This window comes from Xenopus laevis, chromosome 5L (genome assembly GCF_017654675.1).
Source record: "Xenopus laevis strain J_2021 chromosome 5L, Xenopus_laevis_v10.1, whole genome shotgun sequence".
Lineage (NCBI taxonomy): Eukaryota > Metazoa > Chordata > Amphibia > Anura > Pipidae > Xenopus > Xenopus laevis.
In genome coordinates, this window is record NC_054379.1 from 158,386,711 (window position 1) to 158,406,185 (window position 19,475).

At 39.6% G+C, this 19,475-nt stretch overlaps 1 protein-coding gene across 2 annotated transcripts in view; it reads left to right on the forward strand.

Moving 5' to 3' along the window:
* Positions 1-19,475, forward strand: part of adgrf1.L (adhesion G protein-coupled receptor F1 L homeolog) — a 115,579-nt gene that overhangs the window by 34,820 nt on the left and 61,284 nt on the right. Inside the window, exon 1 of one of the 2 annotated variants that reach the window (XM_018264059.2) lies at positions 14,971-15,245. The exons of the other annotated variant lie outside the window; for it this stretch is intronic. The gene's annotated coding sequence lies outside the window, so the exon portion shown is untranslated. Of the gene's footprint in view, positions 1-14,970; positions 15,246-19,475 lie in introns of those variants that run through there. 2 annotated transcript variants of the gene reach the window in all.

A 19,475-nucleotide genomic window follows, 5' to 3' on the forward strand; every position in this document is an offset into this window, starting at 1 on the left:
CCCTCCAATACTTCTGCAAGGGCCCAGGTGATGTGAGGAGTACTATGTAGCAGACAGTGCTCTATACCCTTGAGAGCAGCTGGATTAGGTTCCCTCAAGTATCTGTGTATCTACATAATGTAGGAAGCCAAAGCAAGGATGAGACACATCAGTCGGACAGTTAAGTAGCATAATATTTTGGATTTAAATACTGTATATGCAACTAAAAATGTTCACAGTGCTGTACAAGTCATAAGTTCAAACAGGGGTACAGGATAAATATGAATTAGTGAGTAAAAAACCCATAGGTGCTGCTAGTTTTCATGGTGGAATGAGGTCAGTGCTGCTACAAAGAGAATACAATCAATGAGGAGTGGGGCAAGTGCATAAGAAATTGTTTCAGAACTGAAATGCGGGCAGGGGCCAGTTTGTATTTAATGCCTGGTTAGTTGTAGGTGTAAAGTACAAGAGCACCCTTGCACCTTCCATGTTGCACCTTACTCTTAAAGCCTCAATTATATTAATAGACACAGGCACATAGGTGCAAGACAACATAAGGTCATCTTTAATGGCATTTTAACATGCACATATTTGTATTTCTTTTGCCTAGAAACTGTAACTGATCTTTGTACATAAGGGCCACTATTTCTGAAGGGCACCATGATGTGTTGCTTCACTTTATGGATATTGTATGAGTTTAAGAGATTTTACACTGGCGTTACAACTGATAAAGTACTATAATAAATATAAACTAATTTCATTTGCAAAACCAAGTGTATAAGTGGGGTCCTAAAGTTCCATTGACCCATTCCCAGTAAAGCAGGTTCCCTTCCTCAATTCCCCTCACATCTGTGAAGTGTAACTGAATAATGGCCGGGAACTTTGGCTAAAGTCAGTATGAGATTTGTGGGCAAAGACCATCTGTTCTAGGTACATTTGGAAACCCATCCTGAAGGTCAGGTGAGAATAGGGTTGAGTACTGGCTGGCCTAGATGTTCCCTGATCTATGGCTGAATCATTAAGTTACATTAATTATTTCTGTAGCATTGTGGACCTAAGATGAGGACTCACTTCTCCTCCTACTCCTGGCTGTCTATTAAAAAAACACTTTAACCCATACTCTCAGATGGAGGCCCAAAGGACGATAGTGGTTACCCCCAAAATGTTGATTTGTCTCATGAAATCTTTACACCATTTTTAGCCCTACATTTTCATCAAGCCTTTAACTGCATAGAGAAAGCTGGATAGGTCTGTGTTAAGACAGTTGGGCAGAAGTCATTGGTTATTTCTCTGCGTGGCTGAATTAAAGCCAATACCAAACCATTTTAGGAGATTCAATTCAGACTATGGTGCAAATGTTATTTCAACATTATGTTCCCATGCTGCAAAAGATTAATGACCCCCAGGAGTTTAATGAACACCAGGCACCTCCCGTGCCCTTCCTTATCTCCAGATATAAACATCACTGAAACATTATGGGATACTTAAAAAAACAAAACAAAATAAAAAGCAATATTAAGTAGATTTCTCCTTTCGAAGAGTCTTCTTTTCTTGGAGAACAGTCAAATATGCTCCTAGAAACAGCTCAGTGTTTGTGTAAATGTATTCCAACAAGGCAACAGGCACATATAATTCTTATCAGTTATGAATCTTCCTATAATATCATCTCAGTCCCTTATCATATAGTCCCTGTGTGTATCACTGATGGTATTGATGCACTGATGTCAGCAACAGATGTTTATGATGTCATAGCTATATGCTATTCTGCTCACTTTCATCATTCAGGGAAGTCATTTCTTCCGACTGTGTTTTTTAAATTGTATTTCTCTGATGTATCAACCAAATAATTTTTGTGTATGACCCCAACCTTAACATTCTTTCCTGATAGTTTAATTCTTCCATTCTTGTGAAACCTCCCTGTAGCTATGATACCAGTATGTAAAGTATGACCTTTACCTTGACAGGAAAAAAACAAATAAATAATTATGTTAAAGTCCTTCTATTTTAAGGTGTGTGATGCACCAGAGGCACAAATTCTATACTGTATAAACAATAATGATAAAAAAAATCATATCTGTATGTCATTATAACAGAATATATGAATAAAGCCATCAGGAAGGCAGATAGGTCTTAAAGGAAAACTATACCCTCCCAAACAATGTAGGTCTCTATAAAAAGATATTGCATAAAACAGCTCATATGTAAAATCCTGCTTCATGTAAATGAACCATTATCATAATAATATACTTTTCTAGTAGTATGTGCCATTGGGTAATCATAAATAGAAAATTGCCATTTTAAAAAATAAGGGCCGCCCCCTGAGATCGTAGGATTCACTGTACTCACAAACATACCAACAAACCATACATGTTAGGTCACATGAGCCAATTAACAGACAGAGTTGTGTCTTTTGCTTCCACACTTCTTCCTGTTACAGTTAGAGCTGCGGTATTTCTGGTCAGGTGATCTCTGAGACAACACACAGACCATCACAAAATGGTGGCTCAAGCCAAGAGATGTAAAAGGGCAATATTTACTTAAATATATATTCCAGTTTGGTAAGATTCTTTAATATGCCACTTAATATGATATGAACTATCTGTTGCTTAAGTGTTCATTTTGGGGGTATAGTTTTCCTTTAAGTGTTCATCGATTTCTTCATTGTTGTGGCTGGATCTGCAATTTTTAATTTAGAAGAATTAATTTACATACCTGTTGTGTTTCCTTGTTGACCCATATTAAAATATTTATCAGTCATTATGATTTGACATAATAATTGACGATTTTCATTTGTAAACCCATTGAGTAAATGAGGGATCCAGGGTAAGTGGAAAGCAAATGCTTCCAAAAAATGCAGTTCCCATGTTCAATAAGCAGTGAATGTGTTTAACATATTAGTTAGAATCATGCTTGAAAGTCCTGGGCAGGAGCAAATGTCCTTTTGGAAGATAAATTAGATACTTTAATGATGAAGAAAGTATGTTAATTGTTCTATTAGATTTATCAGCTACAGTGGAAAAACTCATGAGAAATAACATACTTTGTTGGAAGGGCCTTCTTAACCACAAGCTTAGCCAGGGATACCCAACCTTTTGAACCCGTGAGCAACATTGAGACGAAAAAGGAGTTGGGGAGCAACACAAGCAAAATGTTGTTGGGGTGCCAAAAAAGTGCTGTGATAGGCCATTTGGTAGCCCCAATGTGGATTGTCAACCTACACTGAGGCTCTGTTTGGCAGTACATCTGGTTTTTATACAATCAAACCTTACCTCCAAGCCTGGAATTCAAAAATAAGCACCTGCTTTGAGGCCACTGGGAGCAACATCCAAGGGGTTGGAGAGCAACATGTTGCTCACAAGCTACTGGTCTAGTCTAACCTTGCTCATTGTGCATCTTGTTGTTCTTGGTTTGGGACCATTACACCTCGAGCAGGTGGTCCTGGAAGAAGTGTTCAACGTTCTAGTGTTTCACAATGAACCATTAAAAGGCATTTTGGCATGAAAGTCTCCAACATGGGGCAAATATCAATAAAAACGGATAATAAAATGAACATCACAGCATTTGCACTAGGTCTTGTATCCAATAGGGACCAATCAGCAAGAAGAATTTACTACTCTTTGATGAGTGTTAATAGACCTGATGCAAACTTTATCCCTCCTATTATGTTACATAGTAAGGTGTGCGCAAGCACTGACAGAATTTCATAGAACGGACACTATAATTGTGTTACAGGGCAATGAGACCTGGTCCAGGTCTTGCAATAAGATGAGAGAGTCTTTAAATTCTAGATTCCTGATAAGCTAATATGAGGCTGGGGTGGGATACATCATGAAAAGCATTCCTGACCATAATCCCAGTTTTGCCCATTCTCGGTTAAACTTGTTGTTCTCCTCAGTTTGGTACCATCGTGTCTCCCATTGTAACTTTCTGGTGGTTCACAATGAAGGATTAAAAGGAATGTAAGCATGGAAGTCTCCAACATTGAGCAATCAAAAGGGATAACGAAATTAAGGTCACAGCATTCACACCAAGTCTTGTATACCATAGTGACCAACCAGCAAGTAGAATTTATTACTCTTTGATGACCTGGTTCAAACTTTGCGCCTTCTATTACATTACAGCATGGCACTGGTAGAAGGGACACTATAATTGTGCCACAGGACAATGAGACCTTCAGGTCCAGGTCTTACGATGAGATGAGAGAATCTTTAGATTCCACATTCCTGATAGGCTAATATTAGGCTTTCATGAGATACATCACAAAAAGCCTTCTTAACCACAATCCCATTCTAGCCAAACCTTGCTCTCGTGTTTTTCCGTCCTAGGTTTGGGACCATCATGTTTCCCAGTTGGTGGTCCTGGAAGAACTACTCAACTTGCTGGTGTCTCACAACAGTTAGAAGGAATATTGGCATGAAAGTCTCCAACACTGAGCAAATAACAATCAGAAGGTCTTGTTTGCCATAGTGACCAATTACCAAGTAGAATTTACTACTCTTTGGTGGGTGTAAATAGACCTCATGCAAACTGTGTTCCTCCTATTACATTACATGGTAAGGTCTGAGCAAGCACTGGTAGAACTTCATAGAAGGGGCACTATAATTGTACTACAGGGACCATGCGATTAGATGAGAGAATCTTAAAATTCTAGATTCCTTATAGGCTATGATCAGGCTTTCATGATATACATCATGCCATTTGTTTATCTCATTCAACTGAATTTATGTTGATTATACTTTCTCATGGTAGTTGCTATAATGTTTTATTTTTATATATATATATATATATATATATATATATATATATATATATATATATATATATATATATATACTGTATATACGCATGTGTATTCTATAATAGCTGTTTCTCTGGGTATCATCTCTACGTGCTTGTCTGTGAATATAACAAGCATTTTCAGTTAAGATAAAGATCGTTCTTTGTTTAGCTCTTGTGTCAAAATATTATTTCCTACAAAGAATGTTAAGCCTTTTGTGAGTGGTGGGATTTGCTAGGAATTAGGTGTTAGCATTAAGACATGGTAAGTGCCTCTCTCTCAGTATTCATAGGAAGAGTGAAATACTCCCTGCCCTGTTGGGGGTTTAGTGAGAGCTGAAAGGATAAACACCAACGTAATGTGCATTAAATGTGCCATATGTTAAGTCTGTCTGACTCCTTCCGAAATCTGGTACCTGCTTAATCCTTCCCTGGCACTCTATCGCATTTCATGGCCTTTTCCCGATTGTTATCTCTTAAAATATGCTGATCTGGTAAAAAAAAAAAAAATACTTAAAACTATTAGCCATTACTATTTTACAATATATAATAAATGTAAAAATATCTTGTATGCCCCTCAGGCCAGTTGAAGGGCCGGTAATGCCCTTTTACATTAAACTTGTTCCATGTTCATCCAGAGAGTAGAAATAAACTATATTTTGGCAACAAGGAATAAGCCCACCATAGGAGGGTTGACAGGTAGAAAACCTTGAATGGAATTTGGCACCTCTTTATCTTAAACCATTGAATTCTATACTGCTTATCTGTTATCTGCTATGTTTATATGTGTCCTACAGCTCACATATAGCTTGATTGACTGTCCACATAACTACACAGCTGCTTCTTTATATAAACGGTAGTATTGCTACTCAACTAGTAACCAAGGCAGGGCAACATATTTAGGGTGTATTGAACTGGAGAATCCAGAGGGATTTGCAGCAATCCCCAAAATCCATTCTACTCTGTAAGGTATCAGAGCTCAGCAGCTGCCCTGATCTTTAACACTCCTCTGAATCATTAATCCCATGGGGATTATGAATATGAACAATGTTTTGTAGTTAATGTTATTACTTTGCCTACTATGTAGCAGGTATAACAGGGAGAGACTTGCTTGCTTTGCTTAATTATTACTTTCTTAAACCTGCTTTTAGTGTCCCCTCCAGTAGCTACAGAGTTCCATCCATCTTGCCTTTGGTGACAAGAAGTTTCAGGTTCCTCTCCACTTTGCTCTCCAGGTTCAAAAAGGTTAATTCATGTGCAAAGGGTAGAGAGCAGCTCCAGATTACTGTTTGTTTTTATGGAAGCTTGTTCTCACCATAAACACAATCCTCACCGGCCCTCTGGTAACGGCAAGAGCTAATAAAGACGAGGCAATACCAGTTCTGTGCGGAGCCCCGTGCAGTTGTAAAGCTTTTAGTAGGCATTTTTTGTTTTTTACTGCAGTAGGAGGGAGTGACTCTTCACAAAGATAGTACTGATTCCTTAATGTCACAGGCAGAATAATACCATTTAGAAGGGCAATTAACCTTTAAACTGACTTTCATATTATAGATCCTTGGTCCCCAACCATTGGCTTGAAAGCAAAATGTTGCTCACCAACCTTTTTTACTCCCAGTGGCCTCAAAGCAGGCACTTATTTTTTAATTTCTTGTTTGGAGGCAAGTTTTGGTTGCATTAAAAAACAGGTGTACTGCCAAACAGAGTGGGACATTCACTATGATTCGTAGTTGCGCCAGGCATAACTTTGCCGCACTTCGCCAGGCGTAGTTTCGCCAGCGCTTCGCAAATTCACTAAAATAAGAAGTTGCGCTCAGTGGTAGCGTAAGGTTGCGAAGTTGCGCTATCGTTGATTCGCTAAGCGAAGTTACTCTAGCGATGGTTGATTTGCATACGGCACGAAATTCAAATTTCAATGGAGGAATATGTAGCAGCACTACACAAGCCTGGGAAACCTTCAAAACATTAAATAATTTTTTTTTTTGCCCTACACATGTGCCCACTGTATAGTTAAGTTGCCATGAGTTAGGAAATGTAGGGGGGAAGGAGGGGAGCCCCAAAAAAAATTTCGATCTTTTTCAGCCTATCACCCATAATATAGAAAAAACGCCAGCGTTTTTTGGGACTTAGAAAACTTTTTAACTTTTTTTGAAGCAATCCCTATCTACTCTATTGCACTTCGCCTGGTCTGAGGTGGCGAAGGAAGTCTAGCGTAAAAGGTAGCATTCAGAACAATGCGCGCGTTAATGAATTTGGGTAGTTACATCCGTTGCGCAAATTTGCCAGGCGTAAGGGTGAGCAGTTACACTAGCGAAGTTACGCCAGCGTTCGTTAGTGAACTTGCGAAGTAACGAAAATTCCCAACGCTAGCGAATTGACGCTAGCGTTAGGCGCTTCGGCGCATAGTGAATTTGCCCCAGAGTCTCCTGTAGGCTGCCAGTCCACATAGAGGCTACCGATAGCGAATCCCAGCCCTTATTTATTCACCCCAGGAGTATTTTTCATGCTTTTTTTATTACATTTGAATGTGGCTCTAGGGTGAAAAAGGTTGGGGATCCCTGTTATACATGCAGATGGACATTTTCAAATAAACCATTTTAATTAGTCCCTCTCTTGGTATATACTGCTGGGTGCTTCCCTGCAAAAAAAGAGACTCACAGACCAATCGTCTATGGGACCAGATCAATCAGAATGTGGCTCAACAGACAGATCTTGCACAAATGGCCATGTTTGTGTATGGCCACCTTCCAATTAGGGATGCACCGAATCCAGGATTTGGCCAAGATTCAGGCTTTATCAGCAGGATTCGGATTCGGCTGAATCAGAAGCGAAGTAGAATCCTAATTTACATATGTAAATATGGGGCAGGAATGGAAATCACGTGACTTTTTGTCACAAAACGAGGAAGTAAAACATTTTTTTCCCACTTTTACCTTTGTCGCCAGATTCGGTATTTGCCCAAATCTTTCACAAAGGATTCAGGGATTCGGCTGAATTCCAAATAGTGGCATTGATGCATCCCTACTTCCAATTGGTCTGTTCTGACACACAATACATATGTTACTTCTTCTGGAAGCCATCTCTGTGTGTGTATGTGTGTGTGTGGGGGGAGAGAGTGCCGCGTCAGCGGAGACCACAAGGGTCAGGGCCAGACCTAGCAAAGTCTTGAATGTGACTATATGAAGATGTAATGAGTGGGAAGTTGAGCAGCGTGTCAATAGAGGAGAGTAATGGATTTGGTGAGTACATGAAGATATGTTCAGAGATGTGGCGTGGAGCAGAACTGTCAACTGCTTTGAATGTGAGGGTCATTTGTTTGAATATTATCCTGAGAAGCCATTGCAGAAACTGGAATGGAGCAGCTTATAATTGTATCAGGAGAAGTGACAGTCTATGACAATGGTCCCCAACCAGTAGCTCGTCAGCAACATGTTACTCACCAACCCCTTGGAAGTTGCTCCCAGTGGCCGCAAAGCAGGTGCTTATTTTTGAATTCCAGGCTTGGAAGCAAGTGTTGGTTGTATAAAAACCAAGTGTACTGTCAAACAGAGTCTCCTGTAGACTATCAATACATATAGAGGCTACCAAACAGCCAATCACTGCCCTTATTTGACATCCCCATGGACTTTTTCGGGCTTGTGTTGCTCTCCAAGTCTTTATAAATTAAATGTGGCTCACGAGTAAAAAAGGTTAGGGACTCCTGGTCTATGAAGTGGAAGGCCAATGAACACAGAGGAGCCATTCATGACAATAGACACTTCTGGGATGTTATGGGTGTTAGATCCCAGGCCTCTTTCTATAGGAAAATTGTGTGGAAGCAATACAAGGTTTCTAGATCATAAGCTGCCAATTAGGATTAAACCCATATGGTGGTCCTAAATATTTACTGATATTACTGGTTTCCTATTGAGACACAGCTGAGGTAAAACAGCACATGGGTACATTGAGCCAACGTTGTCTCAGCCACAGAAGATCCATTTGCTCATGTTGCATCTCATTTGATCTTCACCTTGAACTTGGGTGCGTGAGTGTTGGTTGAACCTCATTGATTGTCTCCACCTTTGTCTCCCCCATGCAAGTTTGGTTGGGTAACTTAGTATTTTCTCATTCAAAAGGTCTAATCAGGAGACTGAAGTTTATAGGTCCTTTCATTGCTAGATAGATATTGTATTTTGCACACATTACTCCGGGCAGGCCTGTTCCTGGGGCAGCTGACAGTTTGACCACTGGTACCCATGTTTCTCACAAGTCTTATCATTCTGCAAGATCAAATTGCATAAACATTATAACTTTGCCAACTTAATTCTTACCAGAGACACTCACCAGGCCCTGGGAAGATAATGTCAGATCAATGTTTCTTGCAGTGTTTATTTGGCTACGGGCCACACTATCGCACAAGAGATGCTCAGCGAGTGACTCACCACAGCTTCAGACATTTGCCTACAGGAGCCAACACACTCAGCAACTGTTGCCATTATCATATGGCTATGGCAGAATGTTTGGTTCTAGCCTTCCACTGACGTTGGTGCTCATTGACTAAAGGGGAGCTAAACAAATCTTCCTCTGTTGCACATTTTACTCTGCATACATGGGTCAAGCACAGCTGAAGTTGTAGATATCATGTAATAAATATGGAAAGCTAACTTGCTATCAAGTCACCTGCTAGTCTGCGAGGAACATTGGGTTCTGCTCAGGCCCATGACCAACATAACCCACACAAGCTATTCTGGTCAATGCAGTCATTTTAATTGGAGGGCTTTGAGGGTTAGGACAATTTTACTAAACCTTTACCCAGGCTATTTATACGTTTAGTAACTAACCTGCAAAATACAAAAGGGCTTGTTGTGTGGTCACCTTTTAAAATGAGCCTCACACTTTCAAGGCCAGTATTAATTTTAAGCTACTATACCTGCCATCCCACAGCCAAACTCCCTTCCCAGAGACTATTATCCCACTGTTACTATAGGCCCCATCTCTCCCTACTATACCTGCTATCCCATAGTCACACTCCCTTCCCAGAGACTATTATCCCACTGTTACTATAGGCACCATCTCTCCCTACTATACCTGCTATCCCACAGTCACACTCCCTTCCCAGAGACTATTATCCACTGTTACTATAGACACCATCTCTCCCTACTATACCTGCTATCCCACAGTCACACTCCCTTCCCAGAGACTATTATCCCACTGTTACTATAGGCACCATCTCTCCCTACTATACCTGCTATCCCACAGTCACACTCCCTTCCCAGAGACTATTATCCACTGTTACTATAGGCACCATCTCTCCCTACTATACCTGCTATCCCACAGTCACACACCCTTCCCAGAGACTATTATCCACTGTTACTATAGGCACCATCTCTCCCTACTATACCTGCTATCCCACAGTCACACTCCCTTCCCAGAGACTATTATCCCACTGTTACTATAGACACCATCTCTCCCTACTATACCTGCTATCCCACAGTCACACTCCCTTCCCAGAGACTATTATCCCACTGTTACTATAGACACCATCTCTCCCTACTATACCTGCTATCCCACAGTCTCACTCCCTTCCCAGAGACTATTATACCACTTCTATTAGAAGTGCTTCTCCATCTGCTCAGTGAAGAAGTAAAGGCTAACTGAGATTTTCATCTATAATTGCCATTATGGCAGTTTCCCCTCTGTGTTGGGTCTCAGGATATTCTCCCAGGTTTTTACTCTCTAAAGGTCTGCATGTTAAAGTACTATTGCTTTCATTCATTTCATGGGGAGGCCCATTTATCCACAGAGTATCAGAAAGTGAAGCGAGTGGGAGTGGTGCAAATAAACTTTTCTCTATAAATGCAGCTCTCCATAAATCTCATGAACCGACAGTAAAACACCTGTCAGCTGCAGTGAGTGTATTTATATTGATATTTCTTTGTTTTATATTGTAAGGAATTAACATCCTATAATCTACAGTATTTACTGTACCTAATATAAAAGGGTTCTTTATATGGGAAATGTACAGTATCAGCAGCTTCAGGAGGAATAAAAGCAGGAGGGGGTAGTGATGCTCAGCTTTTATACAAGTATATTTACAGGAGTTTTATGTGTAATTATAGTGTTTAAAGATAGTAAGAAACACCAGGCTATGCTCTGAATAAGAGAATCAAGGTCAAACACTAGTAAAGAACAAAGATATTGAAGTGATTTGCTAAAACACACGTGCTCAAGTTACCTGTAATCTGTAATGCTTTATTATGGACATTTAGGGGATTATTTACTAAAGTCTGAATGCAAAAAACTCGAAAAATGTTAATTGTTTGGACTATAAAATCCGAATTTAAAATCCAATTTTTTGTGGAAAAATACCTAAATTTTTCGTGAGGTATTATGCCCCGAGGCTGCTAAAAGTCCAAATATGAAAATACTCCATCTCCTGGGGGTCATGTGGAAGTCAATGACAAAGGTCCCATTTCAAATTTGAAGATATTATGGTCTGTGCTGAGTTTTGTACAGAAATTTTTTAAAAAATCAGGGGTTTCAAGCAATTTCATTAACAATTTGAGTGTTTTGGGCATAAAAAATGTAGGTTTTTTTTTTTTTGCAAAAACTCGAATTTTTTTTCGAAAGTTTTTTCCCCCCCAACTGATTTTATCGATTTTTTTCAATGATAAATAAGGTCAAATCGTGGATTCTAGTTCACTTAAAAAATCTGAAAAAAATCGGATTGTAATAAATAACCCCTATACAGTGCTGTTGAATGTAGAGACCTGTGACTGGTTTAGAAAAACTGTCTGCCTGTCCCAATAAAGGAGGGGGTCATTGACCCTTGCCTCCACTACTTTCAGGAAGAGATTGGCAACAAGTGGCAGTTAAGTGCCCAAGCAATGCCAGCACTGAGCATGCTCTGCCCCTTCCTTGTTCATTTCCAAAGCCAGTGTCAGACTGATCCAGCGAGACCCAGACCCAATCCTCCCGCCTGCCCTCCATCAACACTCCCCCGCTGCCCTGGTAGGTGGGTGAGAGGTGGGTGAGAGGGCGGTTGGGCATCACATAGGGTAGAGTGGTCCCAGTGGATATTGCATACCCAAGTCCGACCCTGCATAGTATGAATTTAAATGCCAGACAATATGCCAGCCAATACGATTCATGCAAAAATATGGTGGTGTGTGGCACTGACTGTGTGTAACAGAATTTGACAGGGAAATCACTGAATCTAATCAGCTACAATATTACATATTCACAGACAGTTCCTATGCTGCTGCTGGGAAGGGCTGCAAATATTATGAATACATTAAAGTTGAAGGAAAGCTACCAAAGCAGTTAATTGCCAATCGATTAGCCACAATAGTGCAAGCTTTAACAAGCTGTTTATGCTGCAGAATGCTTTACCATACAACAGCTCTAGAAGCTCTCTGTTTGTTTAGGATATCAGCTGCCATATTAGCTTGGTATGACATCACTTCCTGCCTGAGTGTCTCCCTGCTCACTCACAGCTCTGGGCTCAGATTACAGCAGAGAAGGATAGAGAGGAGCAAACTGAGCATGCTCAAGCCCTAGCCCTGGAGGTTTAAGCTGAAAACAGGAAGTCTGATACAGAAGCCCATGAGTACACAATAGAAGGAAAGAAATGTGGTGTTTCTTTTGACAGAGGACTCAGAGCAGCATTATTTTGAGAGAGAGAGAAAGAGAGACAGGGACAGGGATATAGTTGTTCTAAATTTAGTTGTTCTAAATTAGACAGACAATTTCAATGCACAATTGGAATGTGGTCTGTGGTCCTAACAGTAACAGCTTTTATATATATATATATATATATATATATATATATATATATATATATATATATATATATATATATATATATATATATATATATATATATATATATATCTAGACAAATACAAGATTCCTCTGCACTCAACCCATTATCAATATATTTAAGACAGCGACATTTTGTGCATACTGCTACTGAAAATGCCTTACCCTTTAAACAAAACAGGGATTGTTTGTCCATATATTGCAATATATTTAAGCTGGCCAGTCCTATGCTCAATTTTCATCTGAAATATATATATACTTTATGTACAGTCAGGGCCGCCATTAGAAATCACGGGGCCCCGTACAACAAAATTTTTGGGGCCCCCTGGGCCCCGCCCACACTGACGACCAAGCTCCGCCCCATATCCCGCCCACATCGCAGTTAAAAGACCACACAGACATCAGCGCTAAAAAAGTAACCCCCCCCCCCCACACACAAGTTGTAAAAAGCTATTGATGGTCAGGGCCCCCTTATAAAAAAAATTGGGGCCCCAAAAAAAAAAATTAAAATTTTTTTTTTTTTAAAAACATTGGTGGCAGGGGCCCCCTGTTAAAAAAAACTTGGGGCCCCAACAAAAAAAAATGTAAAAAAAACTAAAAAATAAACAAACATTGGTGGCAGGGGCCCCCTTCTAAGTTAAAAACAAATTGGGGCCCCAAAAAAAAATTTGAAAAAAAATTAATTTTTTTTTGAAAAAAAAAAAAAACATTGGCGGCAGGGGACCCTTTATAAGTTAAAAACAAATTGGGGCCCCAAAAAAAAATTTGAAAAAAAATTAATTTTTTTTGAAAAAAAAAAAAACATTGGCGGCAGGGGCCCCCTTATAAGTTAAAAACAATTGGGGCCCCAAAAAAAAAATTTGGAGAAAAAAAAATTTTTTTGAAAAAAAAAAATGGTGGCAGGGGCCCCCTTACAAGTTAAAAACAAATTGGGGCCCCAAAAAAAATTTTAAAAAAATAATTTTTTTTTTGAAAAAAACAAAAAACTGGTGGCAGGGGCCCCCTTACAAGTTAAAAAAATTTGGGGCCACCAAAAAGAAAATTAATTTTTTTTTTAAAAAAAAAACCCAAAAAAAAACAATGGTGGCAAAGGGCCCCTTACGAGTTAAAAAAAAAATTGGGGCCCAAAAAACAAAGTTTTAAAAAAAAGATTGGTGGCAGGGGCCTATAGAATATTAAAATAATACATTGGTGGCCAGGGGATTAAAAAAAAAAAAAACACAAACTGGTGTTCAGTAGAATTGAACTCATGGCTTCAGTACTTCAACTTCGCCTCCTTTCGTGACTTCGGGTCTTTGCGCTGCTTCAGGACTTCGGCTGTTTTCGTGACTTCGGGTCTTTGCGCTGCTTCAGGACTTCGGCTTCGGCTGTTTTCGTGACTACGGGTCTTTTCGGCGCTTCGTGACTTCGGGACTTCGGCTTTTTCCGTGACTTCGGGTCTTTTCGTCGCATCGGCTTCGGCTTTTCGGCACTTCCGCATTCGGCACTGAAGAGGCAAGACGTACGGCTCGGGCGCTCGTAAGGGGGGCCCGGATCTTCAAAAAAATGCAGCGCTGCCGGGCCCCCCTTCATGCCCGGGCCCGGTACGCTTGTCCCCCCTGTCCCCCCCTGATGGCGGCCCTGTGTACAGTGTTCGCACTCATACCGGATCAGGAAAGATTTCAGGTGTAAGGGTCAAATTTAATCATACAGATTGGTAGAAGGACCAACACTCCATTTCATCGTGAATCAAATGTGTTTTATTAACAATGCATATCCAACATATCCCTCATTAGGGCTGAAACGTTGGATGTGCATTGTTAATATGGGAAAGGCCCTAATGAGGGCCGAAACGATGGTTAGAAAGTGATGTGTAAATGTAAATTATAATTGAAAGCAGTGTCTGTCTGCTCCTTCCTGCATTGGTTCTGACTGACAGACAGACAGACAGACAAGGACAGCTTTCGATGGCAATTACATGTAACAAAAAACATTAAAAATGTTGCTTAAAATGTTGTTTTCTTTCATTTGGCACAATTTAATTTAAGGGTTGCTATTCCTTTTAAATCTTTTTCTTTCTTTCTTTCTTTCTTTCTTTCTTTCTTTCTTTCTTTCTTTCTTTCTTTCTTTCTTTCTTTCTTTCTTTCTTTCTTTCTTTCTTCCTTTCTATCTTTCCTTCTTTCATTTTTTCTTTCTTTCTTTCTTTCTTTCTTTCTTTCTTTCTTTCTTTCTTTCTTTCTTTCTTTCTTTCTTTCTTTCTTTCTTTCTTTCTTCCAAATGTAGCAGGACCTGAATTTCCAGGTGTCTGTCTCAATGAATTCCTCTACCATTTGTTGTACGTAACCGTAAAACAAGTTGTGTGAGTTCTGGTATCTGCAGCTCCGAGCAAGTGGCTAAAGACACATTCCATGGCTCGTGATGTCATCAGGAAGTATTTTCAGTGAACTATGAATAGTGGGTTCTATTTGGTGCTCTGCTCAGCCAAGTCCTCAGCTCTGAAATCCTCAGAGGAGGCTCATAGAGAAGCCAGACAATATCCTGACACCTGCCTGCAAGCTCTCTCTCTCTTCTTGCCCTACTAATGGGATTGCTTGGGCACCATGCACTTTATATCTGACAGTCAGAAGGGCCGACACTTTGTCTGCAGTTAACCAGCCATTGGATTTTATCGTTTCCAGCCAACAGGTGGAATTTTTCATTTCCAAAGCAGCAAGGTAATGTACATCCCCTGTCCCCTAGTAATACTGCATTGTGGTACTGGATTGGCAGAGGCACTGAATGGAGCCATCATGGTTAGCATTATCTACGTTGGGTACTGGCCAGGGCATTTTTCTCTTTGTGTATTTATTCTCACACTCCAGAAACTTGCTGGTAGTTACAATGGCTTCTTATTAAAGTGACTCTAATGTACGTAACTGTGATAGGAAAATTAGATTGTCAGCTCCATTGTAGCAGACTGAGTAAGTGACCATAAAGCCTGGCAAATCATTGTAGTGCTAGATAAATAAATGATCATTGAGGTATGGGATCTGATATCTAGAATGCTTGGGATAGATAAGGGGTCTTTCTTTAATTTGAATTTCCATACATTAATTCTGATTAAATCATTTAAACAATGCAGTGTATATAAAAAAAATATATTAGGGTTACTTTACCACCAATATAGATTTATGCATCTTAGGTACCATCATATGCAAGCTACTGGCTAATTACAGGTATAGGACCTTTTATCCAGAATACTCAGATAATTGATCATTTTGTAATTTGGATCTCCATACTTTAAGGGGGTTATTTATTAAAGTCCTAAAGCCAAGAATTCGAAAAGTTTAAAAATCCGAATTTTCAGTGGGAAAAAAAAACTCGATTTTTTTTGAAGATTTAATTTACCCCCAAGCATGGAAAAAGTGTGAATCTGAAAATCCAAGATCTCAGACCTACTGAGTTTATATCTGTGGTCTGTGCTGGAATTATCCAAAATTTCCAACTATTTTGGAGTTTTCATGGTAAAAATCTAAAAAATTAGGGCTTTTCAGGAAAAAGCCCGAAAAAATTGAGCGATTCGGGAAAAAAATCAGAAAAAATTGTATGATTCGGCTTTTCGCTAGATTTTTTCGTGTTTGTCCCGAATCCGATTAAATTGATCTTTTTTTTTAGTAATAAAAAAGGTACAATCGTGGATTCTACTTTGGTCAGACTTTTTTAATTAAAACAATCAGAAAAATGCGGATTTTGATACTAAAAAAAAACATTAAATAAACCCATTAGATATATTTTGCCTCCAGTAAGGATTAGGTATGTCTTAGTTTATCTACAGTTTTATTATTACAGAGAAAATGGAAAGATTAAAAGGTTAAATTATTTCTTTAAGGGTCAGGGCACACGCTCAGATTTGGGGAGATTAGTCTCCCGATGACAAATCTCCTCTTCTTCGGGGCGACTACTCTCCCTCAAGTTTCCTCGTGCCCTGCTCGTTTCCTCGTCGCCCCGAAGAAAAGATTTATCGCCGGGCGACTAATCTCCCTTAAATGGAGTCAATGGGAGATGACCTTTCTGGATAACAGGTTTCGGGACAAAGGGCCCCATATCTGTATTAGAGAGAAAAAGAAAATCATTAATAAAATTGGAATATTTGGAATAAATAGGATTCAGTGGGACATGGCTGCTGCATAATGGATCCTATAACTGTAATGGTATCAAATCCTAAAATCTATTTTCTGTTGGATCCAGGGCAGCATTCAGTATAAGTGGAGACGAATGCCCAAGTATAATGCGAATGTTTGCATTATATATATATATATATCTATATCTATTATTATACTGATACTTCCTACAGAAGAATTAATAATTAATTAGTTAATATGGTCTTTCTCATTATGTTATACTGTGGGATAGGATCCTGAGTGGGGGTTGTAGGGAGATGTAGGGAGATGTAGGGTGATGTAGGGTAAATATTAGGCAATGTGGAATGTTATGTCCGTGATAAGTTCATTGGAAACAGTTGGGAGATTTAATTCATGGTGGGGAAGCCAATTCTTTATATAATTATGGACATAAACATTATTTTATCCCTTCAGTTCGATGAGAACACAAAGTTCTGCAGTGCAGATCCTTTCATTGTGGTTCTGATAGAATATGTTTGGGAAATCCCATACACTTCTTTTTATATTAACAAATTGACACAGTTCCATTAGGACATGCCAAGAGCTATAGCACCTGGATAGTAACATAGACACAGGCAGACAGAGTGCACACAGACAGTGCAGATGTTACTGGATAAAATTGTAGGAAATATCCATAGCTCACATGCCAACTAATACAATGGGAAGCACCACAGGAAATCCATGTTCTACTGACGGCTCTTTGCCCGTTGGAAGCCACCCAAGACATCGCCTGCTCTCAGTTATTGCAGATAAGTAGGTGGGATATAGTTAGAACCCTCTGTAGAAACTTGTAAATATCTGTCAAAAGCAGGGCATATCTTGTAAACAAAGACATTTTGAGAACGTGACAATTTAACCGTTGGTACCACTAAGGTGAATCAGGATAAGCTGCACAGCGGCGAAAATTTAAAATATCCAACTTATCTTCCTACAGACTGATTGGGCAAACTGATTGGTCAGATATCTTGTAGGGCTGCCTATGCATGACTTAGCATGGCCCATACTTATACAGGAAGGAAAGTTTGGTTGGCCCATGTTCTGGTGGGTCCTGATCATGAAGAGCAGAGGCAGTATAGTGTGAACTAGTGAGGGGCAAATCTCTCCCGTTTTGCTTTGCCAAAAAACTCACAAATTTCCAGCGAAATTCGCAAAACGGTGTAAGATTTGCAAAACTCGAAAATTGACACCCGCATCAATTTTGACACTCACAGCTTTGACGTGCAACGGTTTTGACGCGAGCGACTTTAGCGACGAGCGTCCAAAATTTTTTAACACTGACAAATTGTAGCGGGAGTTTCGCGAATTTATTTGCCGCCAGCAAAACACTGAAATTCCCCACGAATTCTTGTCTGGCGTATTTATTCGCCCATCACTATCGTGAACATCACATTGCAACCATTCCTGATCTTACTGATTGGGGCCTGGGTGGTGTCCTTTACATTATATTGGTATATGATGTTCCAGGCCATACCAGAGTGTGTATGACAAGCTTACGTATGTCGGAGACATATGGGGAACTAGCTACAGCCTGTGGGAGAGATATGAGGGAGATACAACTTGTGTTGCGGAATGAAACAAAATAAAGAGAAACTTATCTACTAGACATAACATATGCATACTTTTAATCCTCAAGTGGATTTTATGGGGACCAAATTCAAAGCAAACTGGATACTTTATAGAGTGAGACATGGGTTTTACCACCAGCCATTCACATTATTGTCTATGGGAAAGCTTTTACTGCAGAATAGTCGCCCATAGAAGCAGAGATTTATTGCTAGCGATTCATCTTGTGGTATGAATTATCAACACATTTGCCCATGGGAAACTTATAGCAACCAATCGTTGATTAGCTTTTTAAAGCCAGCTGCAAGTAGAACAATGAATGCAGCAATTTAATTCGTTACCATGGGTTACTGCCCATGGGCAAATGTGCTCAGTGTTGATAAATGACCCCTAGTGTCTTTCAACCAACCATTGGTTTATCCTAAATTGGCCTGAAACCGCTCTGAGATACTGTGTGTAGATAGGGATCTGCTTTTGTAAGGAACTGGGATCATGTAATCTAATATGGGAAGGAAGGATCTTATTTTGGTTAAAAATTGCAAAGGTTTTTACATATTTAGAAACACACAAAATTTTTGTGGCAGACCCAGTTTGGCAGAGTAACTTCTTTATAGAATCGAACAAATATGGTAAATAATGGGGCTTTAGTTCAGATAAATCATTGTTTGTGTGTTTGTTGTTTTAACACAAGGGGACATACATTTGGGAGAGTGTGTGATTGTTGTTATCAGTGGACCCAGACAAATAAACAGACAGAATCCCCAGCACAAGGCCTTTTTTGACCATCTAGTCCCACAGAGTCAGTTGCAATGGTGATGGGTAATGGCTTCATGGCCATTGACTGACCCTAGTAGTCCACTGTACCACCCTCACGATTCCTGGGCAGTCTGATCTCAAAATACAAAAGGCATGTCTCCCCTACATTGATACAAATGAGTAGGAGAGTCCATACTGGCTGCTTGCTAGAGCAAATCGAAATCTTTTAATCCTCTTGTTGACTAGGAAATGGAAAGCTAGTTATTCATATAGTAAATTTCCCCTTCACTATGTACAATTCAAGAGCCAACTGGTTTGATGAAGTCTATGCTGCCTTGTCCATGTGGACGTGACTCACCACGATTCAGTCACAACCTGGACACGAGAAAACATTACCATTATGGTTCTTACTTTATATACTGTATCACATCCAAGACTAGATACTTGATTCAGAGCAATAACCCT